The following is a 12,140-nucleotide window of genomic DNA, read 5'->3' on the forward strand; positions in this document are numbered from 1 at the left end:
ATACGTACTACCAAGCTTACGTAAATTAACTTCACTGTATCAACTTCTCACTTCACTGTGTCAACAGCCACAAACCATACTCTCTTAACTCACCTACTTGTCTTGAAAATGAAATGTTGTTGGTCACAAAGGAAATAGAGCCAAAGAATTTTGATGGATCTCTGTAAATTCATCTACCAACCTTGCTAAAAGCAGATGAACAAATGCCTTGCTGGTAATAGCACATTATTATAATAATGCTGTGTCATGCCATATCTTAAAAGTCATGACAAGGGATAAAAATACATTTTATGAGTTATGTTACAGAGTGAGGAACTACTCTATTTTACTTGAGAGAATCAGGATAGGAACAAATTCTCTTTTTTTACCAATCATCTCTAAAGCCCAAATTAAATGAAAAAACTACAAATAAGAATGATTCCTTTATATATTGTCACTTGACCTAAAATATGTTATATTGGACCTTAAAACGCAAAGTTTTGAAAACTGCAAGGATAGCAGTACAGAATCAGAAGTATTCTGAGCTCACTTACAGAAACCTAGTATTTTCCCAAGAAATAAAAACATAGATCAAAAGGGAAAATGCCTCTCGTTGAACAATTTCTTTTTCACAGAAAGTATACTTATGCACATATGATATGTCCGTGAAACACTAATAATCAGAGTTCTCAAATATTAAGTATTTTAGTAACATATAGTATAGTTTTGAGGTGTGTGTGTACATGTGTGTATCAGTTGAAATAAGTAATTGCCAAAAGTAGCTAGAGAGTGGCTTTATCCCTCATGCTCTCACTAATTACAATTTTTAAACATTTTTCTGAACCAGTTTACTTTTAGAATGTATATTCAGAACTTTTACTATGTGTTGGACTTTATAGCACCATAATTTCAGAGCCCATTTTTTTTCTTTTTGCATTTATATGCCATGTGAAGGGTTAGTAACTATCCTATAAGTAAAATGCTTCCAAGCAATAACTAGGTATAATACTCCACCATCCTGATAAAGCTCAAATTACAAGGCATCCATCCAATTAAAAGTTTTCAGATTATGGTAAGAACTTTAATTTTTCCCCCATAGAAATTTCCAAGACCAATGATAAGTACTCTCTGGTATTCAACAGTACCCTCCCTACCCACCCAACGACCTGAAGATGTGAATTAGTCACAAATTCTCAAAGGCTGTAAATGAACCTACCTGCTATAGGAATCCCTCCCAGACCTGTGTTGTGCTGTGGCGGGAGATTCAAGTCCAAGAAATTACTATTTGAGGTGGGGTTTGCTGTGTGGTTCAAGCGCATGATGCTATTGCGTGGAAAGGCCATCCAAGGATAGCGGGCTGCCTGGCCTGGGAAATTGAATGAATTATAAACCGCTCGGTGCTGCTGAAATTGAGGGAACTTCTGTGGCAAGACTGAAAAGGTACTACTGAGAGAGTTGGCGTTTGCAGGTGCAGCGGGATGCAGGAATCCAGAGCCCGGACCTTTGGTGGTTGTAGTGTGTGAAGAGGAGTTCTGAAGAGATGTGGGCGAAAGGGAAGGCTGGTCTTGGACTGATAGCTCCTTTTCAATCAGGTCTGCTAAGGCTTTTCGAGTGACATCAAAGAGATCAAAACCCAAGTCATCCTCTGGTTGTTTAGAAGAACCAAAGCCAAACGCTGCTTGCCAGTCTGTAGAGGATGATACTGGGATTGTTTCTATTGTTTCTGTTGGGAAGAAAATTCGTGATGAATTGAAAATACATAAGCTCACTTTCATGCTTAATGAGTACCCACACTAGCTGAAGTTAAACATGTCAGATGACAAGATAGTCACATATATGCAAAATCTGTATGATTTCTTAGCATATTAGGACTATAAAATTACAAACACCTCGTATACTTCTAGCAATGAGTTCATCCTTAATTTACTAACTTCAAAAGCTGAATGATATAGACTGATTTTCATCACTAATCCAAGAAAACAAAGTATTTGATATTCAAATTATACTCTCAACTACTCATAATCAAAACCCAGAATAAGTCATTTAAATGGAATAAAGTAATAGCAAATATGATGTGACAGAATTCAATTAGTAAAGTTTATTTTTATATGTATTTATAAAAGATAAAGTATAAATAACTTTGAATATATGCTTTATATACCGCTAAGAAAAATAATGAAAAAATATCTATTTAATTTTTGTAGTTTCTTAACGTTGTCTGCTTCATAGCTGCTATTGTCAATTTTAACTTCATGCCATCCTTCACATTAATAAGAGAACTTACAATGAATAAAAATGGAAATGGCTCAAAAATGCCAAATAGAAGTTTTAATATTAACTAACATACCTCATTGTCAACTGGAGAAAAAAATCTTAAATATAACTATACAAATACAATATGATTAAAAATGTAAGTCCTTAATAATTCCTTGAGGAATAAGCATTTTATTACCAGGAATATGATCTAACCCTTGATTTCTGGAGAAATCTGTCCGTTAACATAGTAAGGTCTAGGTCATGCAACAATTTAGGTAACCATTCAATTCCATGCAGTTTAAATGTTTACATTTTTATGAAGAAGGGAGTGGGGAGGAAGAGGATAAAAACATATCCACCAAGGGTCTCATGTTAGGCTGAGCACAAACACCAACGCGCAGCAGTACTGTGACCTACCCAATGTGAAGAGGCTCTGCGGCTCTGGTGCTGTAGGCCAGTCACTGGATGTCTGTGGGGAGCTGGGGAAAGGAGGAAGCTCACTGGGGATCGGGTTGGGATGGCGGAAGTTGTCTGAGAATAACGACTGTGACTCAGTTACTGCCCCTTCAAAAGGAGACCGTGCACTGTGATTGGATGAACTGATGGGGAGGACTGGATTGGATTTGCATAAACCAGGTGGTGGTGAGGGCTTATCACTGTTGGATATCTGAATAAAACAGGAAAAGAAAAGAAGAGTCAATACAGGTCCATACATTTTAATAAGCCACAGTTAGAAAGGCTTGCAACTAAAGGGAGTAGAACAGCGGTCTTCAAACTGGCATACTAGAAGACATTTTTATGAGCATGAATTTTCAGAAAATCCGTCAACTTACATGTGTTCTCTTTTCTAAAACTGACTCTCCTGGAAAGACTAAGTCAGACTCCTCTCCTTTTATAACCTAACTTCTCTCACTTTACAAAAAAAAGAACATTTCTTAATCTCAGGAACCTGACTATAGAATTTTGCCAAGTGTGAACACTTTCTGGGAGCCAAACAAAATTTATTTAAAATATTCAGATTGGCAATGAGAGAATGACTGACTCTGATGACCAGATTCTTTTGCAAAGTGGGTGATTCCTGATACTTATTTTCAAAGAAAATGCAAGGAAGATCTAATCAAGTTATTTCCAAATACATCCTTAAAAAAAATTTTTATGGTAAATCTTTACATGATTCTTAGGTATTTAACTTAGGAGTTCAAAGATTTGAGTGATACTGACATCACACTCTTCTTCCATTTACTTACTTAGGAACAAGACATCTCAGCACTTACATTTAGAAAAATGCCTAGAACTGCTGCTGAAACTCGTCTCCTTTTCCCAGCAGGTAACATTCGTCTAGGGATACATGAACACTAATTCTAAAATGGCCCTGTCTATCTCATCAAGAGAGGAATTTCCAATAGAAGTTTAGTGTTGATTTTTAATGATTAATTTTTATCAAAATCTATGCTTATATAAGTTGCTTTGGTCAAATCAATACTACAAATAAAAATTCAGAAGAAAGAAATTTGGCAATTAAAGCCTTGTATCAGCAAAAATACTTTGGCTTTCATTCAAAATTTATATGTCTATTTTCATTTGAGAGAAGTTTAATACCTATCACACATAAAAACTATATTGCATTAAGATAAAATTCTGTAGTGGCAGTGGAAATAGAAAAACAAGTTCAAGGAGAAAAAGGAATGATGTAAAAGTCCTGAATTTTAAAGGAGAGCTTGTGTATTTTTTTCTAATGGATGATGGAGTAACAAAACAATCTGATATTTAAATTTCTTAGATATTTATTAACAAGTAATGTAGCACTTTTATTTAAAAGTACCAATACTGGCAATCTGCTGAAAATTACATCCTTTGCAATTATTTTTAACTTGTTATAAAAAAAAAAAACTCTAATGTTAACCTAAAATATACAAGAGGAGAAACAGATTTTCAAATTGTTGTATGGAATTTATGAGCAAAACGTTTGGGAAACCACTGTATTTTAGATCTCTAAGTTTCTCACAAACACTGTGGGAAACTGGCCATTCTTTATGGAAGAGATTAGAAGTACAGCTTTTCATCAATGTAAGAAGATGCACAGAAACATAAGCAGTGAAAAGTTAGCAGCTAGACAAGATCATACAAAGCATGTTTGAAAAGTCAGGACCTCACTCAGTATCATTAAGATGCAACTTTCAACTTGACTATTTGCTTTATCATTTGGGGAAAGGGGAAAACTTTGGGGGGCAAGTACACTGAAAGAAATAGAAAATTTAAGTTGACACCAAGGGACAAGGGGAACATATGGTGGAGAAATAATTCAAAATCAAGAATGCACAAGTCATGTTAGTCTGGGACCACTTGGTATAGGGTCAAAAAGACCAATAATATCAGCAAACTCTAAGGACACTGATGTATTGCCACACAATGTAATAATATATGGTCACCATAGTAATTCTGAGTCATCAAGAAAGGGTTAAATTATGCTCTATATATTCTGTAGAGGAAAAGAAGGCTAATATAATACGTTTAACAAAGATGTCCATGAAAAGTGCTTTTGTAAAATAAGCACTATATAAATATATATCTTTAGCCAGGAAAGATTTACCCTGAGCTAACATCTGTTGCCAATCTTCCTCTTTCTTTTTTTTCCCTCCCCAAAGCTCTCAGTACATGGTTATATATTCTAGTTGTAAGTCACTCTAGTTCTTCTACGTGAGTCACTGTCACAACATGGCAGCTGACAGACAGGTGGTCTGATTCTGTGACTGGGAAGTGAACCTGGTCCATTGAAGCAGTGAGCATTGAACTTTAATTACTAGGCCATCAGGGCTGACTCTCAAAGTGTTTTTAAATTGTTTCAGAAAAGTATTTTTCACTATCTAGAAAATTCACTTGTATAGAATACCTTGTTTTCAGGGGACGGCAGATAAATGAAGTGATACAGTGTCAAAATCTTACCAGCTGGGAATTATCCCCATTGCCTATACTGAGAGAATCTGAAGGTTTGTCGATGGAGCTGTAAAAAGAAAACAAATCAAATCAAAGTCATTCTCCCACAATAAAAACCAACTCCCCAAAAGCCAGAAAAATAGACATTTTATCATTGTAATGTTTATTGAAGCACTGTGATTTAAGACATTAGGTTAGACATTGAGGACACAAACAAGTGTAAGATGAAATGCCTACGCTTGTGGAACTTATATTCTGATTAGATTCTCTAAAACAATGGGTGATATAATAGCTGGAAAGGAAAAGATACCACTCTAAAATAGATATTACTCTAATTAATAGGTCAAAAATTTAATCCATTATTTAGTTTTGTGCATGTGATAAACATATTCCTCATTAAAATTCTTGAAATAATACTCACCCATTTTTCTCGGTGTTTGACAGAAGGGCATAAAAGTTATTGAAATGTTCTCTACATGTTCTTAAGAGCAATAAATTTCTTCTAATACTTCAATATTCTAATCCTAACCCTAGAGAAGGCAAATGCCTGTGTGTACACACACATGCACACACAAGACTAACAGAAGCAAACTTTTGTGTAAACTATTGACTCAAAAAAATCCATTAAATCTTAACTACTATATAGAGAAAATTCACTACCACAGTAAAGCAACACATAACTGCTAACTGCAAGTCCATTTTAAGTCATCTGACAAAATATAACTTTTATAAGCATTTCAACACTGACCCAGTGAAACATTTCTATAACTATTTAACCCAGAACATAAACAAAAGTATTAGTACCCAAATATTAATACTTATTTCAGATACAATAGTATAGCCAAAAACAAATAAGATTCCAGATTTCTCAAAATTATCTTATTGTCTGGAAATATATACAAAGTCACCTTACAGACGGGCAACTTACTCATACCACATCTGATTCCTCTAGAAAAATTTAACAAAGTCTAGTATCTCATCTGAATACCAACTGTATCTTCTGCAGAAACATTGCCAAATGCTCATGAATTTGACAAATAGGTCTGAAATTTACTTGAAAAGCATCTTTAGTCATTATTCACAAAATGTCAATAAATCAATTCATATGATTAAGTCAAGTGGGTAATACATATAATTTTAAGATATAGCTCTGAGGCACCCAGTCTTCACCCAGTGCTCCAGCCCCATGCTCCAGCTCCACATTTGCTGGGAGAGTGGCACAGAGAGAGAGGGGCTGGCCAGGGGAGGGGCACAGCTGGGGAGAAAGTGCCAGTCCCCAGCGAGCACTCCAGCCCCACAATCGCCCAGAGTGAAGCACAGTGAAGGGGGCCACTTGGGGGAGGTGCACAGCTGGGGAGAGGCACTCCATTCCCACCCTGCACTCCAGCCCCACAGTCACTGGGAGCAAGGCACGGAGAGAGAAGTGGTGGCTAGTGGAGCCCCATGAGCACCCAGATCACCAAGCAGAGAGAGAGGCAGCAATTGGGAGAGGCATGCAGGTATAAGAAAGTGCCCCTTCCCCCACCTGTCACTCCAGTCCTGCTATCACCCAGAGTTAGAAGTGGAGGCTGGTGGAAGCATAGGGGAAGAGCACCCCTCCTCCTGCCCAGTGCTCCAGATCTGCCATCGGCCAGAGTGGCACACAGTGAGAAAAGCAGTCAGCAGCTGGAGCTGGGTAGCCCCTGATTGTGCCAGGCCCAGAATTCACAGCTCCTGATCCTCACCCAGTGGAGGCACGTGGCAGCAGTGACAAGATAATAACACTATGCAGAGGCAAAAATCCACACCTTTAAGCAGTATGAGAAAGTATATTAAATCTCCAGACCAGAAGGAAAATGGCAAGTTCCCAGAAACCAACCTTGAAGACACAGAAATCCATAGCCTAAATGACAAGAATTGAAAATAGCTATCATAAAAGAACTCAATGAGTTACAAGAAAACACATAAAGACAAATTAATGAATTCACGAGCTTCTTCACAAAAGAGATTTAAACATTAAAGAAGAAACGATCAGAATTAGTGGAGATGAAAAAGACAATGGATGAGATTAAAAAAGATCTGGACTCCCTAAGCAACAAAACTGACAATATGGAAGACCAAATTAGCAATTTAGAAGACAATACTATAGAAATGCTTCAGAGGGTGGAGAAGAGAAAACTAAGACTAAAAAGAAATGAAGAGGCTCTCAGAGAAATATCTAATTCAATTAGGACATGCAACATAATGATTATAGGTATTACAGAGGGAGAAGATAAGGAGAATGGAGCAGAAAGCTTATTCAAAGAAATAATAGTGGAGAATTTCCAAAACCTGGGGAAGGAGACAGAAATCCACATGAAATAGGCTACCGGAAATCCCAACTATGTTAATGTAAAAAGACCTACCGCAAGGTATATAGTAGTAAAGCTGGCAAGTCTATGACGAAGAAAAAATATTATAGGGGAGCAAGGCAGAAGAAAATAACTTACAAAGGAACCCCTATCTGGCTTTCAGCAGATTTCTCAGCAGAAACCTTACAGGCTAGGAGAGAGTGGAACGATAGATTCAAACTCCTGAAAGACAAAAACCTTCAGCCAAGAATACTCTATCCAGGGAAAATCTCCTTTAGATATGATGGAGAAATAAAAACTTTCCCAGATAAACAAAAACTAAGGGAGTTCATTGCCACAAGACACACTCCCTCCAAGAAATCCTGAAGAAGGCCCTCACATCAGAAAGGAATAAAAGAACACAGGAAAGGGGCTACAAAGCCTGTAGCGAGGAGATAAATAGGTAGGTAATAGTCAGAAAATGGCAGCTCTCCATCAGATCAGGTTGGTAAACACTTAACTCCTACATCAAGGATAAAGAAAATGAAAATACCAAAATAAAAATTATATCATCATCTTAATCACAAACTCACAACACAAGATGGAATAAGATATGACAAAAATAACTTAGAAGGGGAAGAGGAAAGAGATGGAATCAGTATAGTATAAGGAAATAAGAGGCAATCAGAAAATGGACTATCTCATCTACGAGACTTTATATGAACCTAATGGTAACCACTAAATAAATACTTAGAACAGAGACATATATGATAAACAAGGAGAAAACGAAGGAAACAAACATAGAAAGCTACCTAATCAAATCGGTAGCCTGAAATACATGGGACGAGAAACAAAGGATATGCAGAAGAACCAGAAAATGTGCGACCAGATCAACTTAATAGACATATAGAGAGTACTCCATAAAAACAGCAGAGTATACATTCTTCTCAAGTGCACATGGAACATTCTCAAGGATAGACCATATATTGGGAAACAAGGCAAACCTCAATAAATTTAAGAAGATTGAAATCATATCTACTATCTTCTCCAACTATAATACTATGAAACTCAAAATCAACTACAAGAAAAAAGCAGGGAAAGGAACAAAAATGTGGAAGCTAAACAACATGCTACTGAACAACCAATGGGTTGTCAAAGAAATAAAAGGAGAAATCAAAAAATATTTGGAGACAAATGAGAATGAAAACACACCATACCAACTCATATGGGATGCAGCAAAAGTCGTCCTAAGAGGGCAATTTATAGGCCCATCTCAACAAACAAGAAAAGCTCAAATAAACAATCTTAAACTACAACTAACAGAATTAGAAAAAGAAGAACAAACAAAGCCCAAACTCAACAGAAGGAGGAAAATAATAAAAATTAGAGCAGAAATAAACGAAATTGAAACAAAAAAGTATGTAGAAAGCATCAATGAAACAAGGAGCTAGCTCCTTGAGAAGATAAACAAAATGGGCAAGCCCTTAGCTAGACTCACTAAGAAAAAAAGGGAGAAGTCTCAAAAAAATAAAATTAGAAATTTAAGAGGGAAATTACAACGGATACCACAGAAATACAAAAGATTACAAGAGAATGTTATGAAAAACTATATGCCAACAAACTGGACAATCTAGAAGAAACAGATAAATTCCTAGACTCTACAACCTCACAAAACTGAATCAAGAAGAAAAAGAAAATATGAATAGACCAATTGCAAGTAAAGAGATTGAAACAGTTACCAAAAACTTCCCCCAAAATAAAAGTCCAGGACCAGACAGCCTCTCAGGAGAATTCTACCAAACATGCAAAGACTTATTACCGGGCCGGCCCAGTAGCACAGTGGTTAAGTTCTCACATTCCACTTTGGCACCCAGGGTCCACGGGTTTGGATCCTGGGTGTGGACATGGCACTGCTCATCAAGCCATGCTGTGGCAGGCATCCCACGTATAAAGTAGAGGAAGATGGGCATGGGTGTTAGCTCATGACAAGTCTTCCTCAGGAAAATGAGGAGGACTGGCAGTAGATGTTAGCTCAAGGCTGATCTTCTTCTTCAAAAAAAAGATTTATTACCTATTCTTCTCAAACAATTCCAAAAAATTGAGGAAGATGGAAATATTCCTAACACATTCTATGAGGCCATCAACACCCTGATACCAAAGCCAGATAAGGACAACACAAAGAATGAAAATTACAGGCCAATATCACTGATGAACTTAGATGCAAAAACCCTGAACAAAATATTGGCAAACTGAATACAGCAATACATTAAAAAGATCACACACCATGATCAAGTGGTATTCATACCAGGGACACAGGGATGGTTCAACATCCACAAATCAATCAATGTGATGCACCACATTAACAAAATGAGGAATAAAAACCACATGATCATCTCAATAGATGCAGAGAAAGCATTTGACAGGATCCAACATCAATTCATGATAAAAACTCTCAATAAAATGGATATAGAAGGAAAATACCTCAACATGATAAAGTCTATATATGACAAACCCACAGCCAACATCATACTCAATGGGGAAAAACTGAAAGTCATCCCTCTGAGAACAGGAACAAGACAAGGGTGCCCACTCTCCACTCTTATTCAACATAGTACTGGAGGTTTTGGCCAGAGAACTTAAGCAAGAAAAAGAAATAAAAACTATCCAAATTGGCAATGAAGAAGTGAAACTCTCGCTGCTTGCAAATGGCATGATTTTACATAGAGAAAACCCTAAAGAATCCATCAGAAAACATTAGAAATAATCAAAAACTACAGCAAAGTTGCAGGGTACAAAGTCAAGTCACAAAAATCAGTAGCATTTCTATACTTTAATAATGAACTAACAGAACAAGAACTCAAGAATAGAATCCCATTTACAATTGCAACAAAAAGAATAAAATGTCTAGGAATACATTTAACCAAGGAGGTGAAAGACCCATACAAAGAAAACTATAAGACACTACTGAAAGAAATCAATGCTGACATAAAGAAATGGAAAGATATTCCATGCACGTGGATTGGAAAATAAACATAGTTAAAATGTCCATACTACCTAAAGCAATCTACAGATTCAACGCAATTCCAATCAGAATCCCAATGACCTTCTTCACAGAAATAGAACAAAGAATCTTAAAATTCATATGGGGCAACAAAAGACCCTGAATAGCCAAAGCAATCCTGAGAAACACGAACAAAGCTGGTGGCATCGCAATCCAAGACTTCAAAATATATTACAAAGCTATAGTAATCAAAACACCATGGTACTCGTACAATAACAGACACACAGATCAATGGAACAGAATTGAAAATCCAGAAATAAAACCACACATCTATGGACAGCTAATCTTCGACAAAGGAGCCAAGAACATACAACGGAGAAAGGAAACCCTCTTCAATAAATTGTGCTGGGAAAACTGGACAGCCACATGGAAAAGAATAAAAGTAGACCATTATCTTTCCCCATGCACAAAAATAGACTCAAAATGGATTAAAGACTTGAAGGTAAGACCTAAAACCATAAAACTTCTGGAAGAGAATATAGGCAGTACACTCTTTGACATCAAACTTAAAAGGATCTTTTCAAATACCATGCCTACTCAGACAAGGGAAACAAAAGAAAAAATAAACAAGTGGGACTTCATCAGTCTAAAGAGCTTCTGGAAGGCAAAAGAAACCAAGATAAAAATGAGAAAACAATCCACCAAATGGGAGAAAATGTTTGAAAATAATACATCTGACAAGGGGTTAATCTCCAAAATGTATAAGGAAATCACGTAACTCAACAACTACAACAAAAACAACCCAATCAAAACATGGGCTGAGGATAAGAACAGACATTTTTCCAAAGAAGGTATACAGATGGCCAACAGAAACATGAAAAGATGTTCAGCACCACTAATCATCAGGGAAATGCAAATCAAATCTACAATGAGATATCACCTTACACCTGTCAGAATGGCTATAATTACCAAGACAAAAATTTAAAAATGTTGGAGATGATACGGAGAAATGGGAACCCTCATACTCTGCTGGTGGGAATGCAAACTGGTGCAGCCACTATGGAAAACAGTACAGAGATTTCTCAAAAAATTAAAAATAGAAATAGCATATCATCCAGCTGTCCCAATTCTGGGTGTTTAACTAAAGAACTTGAAATCAACAATCAAAAGAGACTTGCCCACCCCTATGTTCATTGCAGCATTATTCACAATAGCCAAGACGAGGAAGCAACCCAAGTGCCCATCAACTGATAATTGGCTAAAGAAGATATGGTATATATCTACAATGGAATACTACTCAGCCACAAAAAAGATGAAATCATCCCGTTCGCAACCATATGGATGGACCTTGAGGGCATCATGTTAAGCGAAATAAGCCAGACAGAGAAAGACAAACACCATATGATTTCACTCACATGTGGAATATAAACAAACTTGTGGAGAAAGAGAACAAATTAGTGGTTATCAGGTGAAGGGTGGTGGGGGGTGGGCACAAGGGGTGAAGGGGAATACTTACATGGTGTATGACAAATAATAATGTACAAGTGAAATTTCACTACATTATAAGCTATTATGACCACAATAAAAAAAAAGAGATAGCTCTGAGTCCACTAAGTTTAGAGATATTCAGGGAAATAAGACAGGTGCACAGCAACAAATAT

At 36.6% G+C, this 12,140-nt stretch overlaps 1 protein-coding gene across 3 annotated transcripts in view; it reads right to left on the reverse strand.

Annotated features, from left to right (window-relative positions):
- The window catches only part of LOC103542594 (solute carrier family 23 member 1-like), a 110,379-nt gene that overhangs the window by 35,064 nt on the left and 63,175 nt on the right, over positions 1-12,140 (reverse strand). For 2 of the 3 annotated variants that reach the window (XR_011539616.1, XR_011539618.1), the window contains exons 13-15: positions 5,179-5,236; positions 2,653-2,902; positions 1,035-1,702 (exon numbers count right to left, since the gene is read on the reverse strand). The gene's annotated coding sequence lies outside the window, so the exon portion shown is untranslated. Of the gene's footprint in view, positions 1-1,034; positions 1,703-2,652; positions 2,903-5,178; positions 5,237-12,140 lie in introns of those variants that run through there. The other variant, XR_011539617.1, reaches the window with a different exon arrangement.

Source organism: Equus przewalskii, chromosome 4 (genome assembly GCF_037783145.1).
Source record: "Equus przewalskii isolate Varuska chromosome 4, EquPr2, whole genome shotgun sequence".
NCBI classification, from domain to species: domain Eukaryota; kingdom Metazoa; phylum Chordata; class Mammalia; order Perissodactyla; family Equidae; genus Equus; species Equus przewalskii.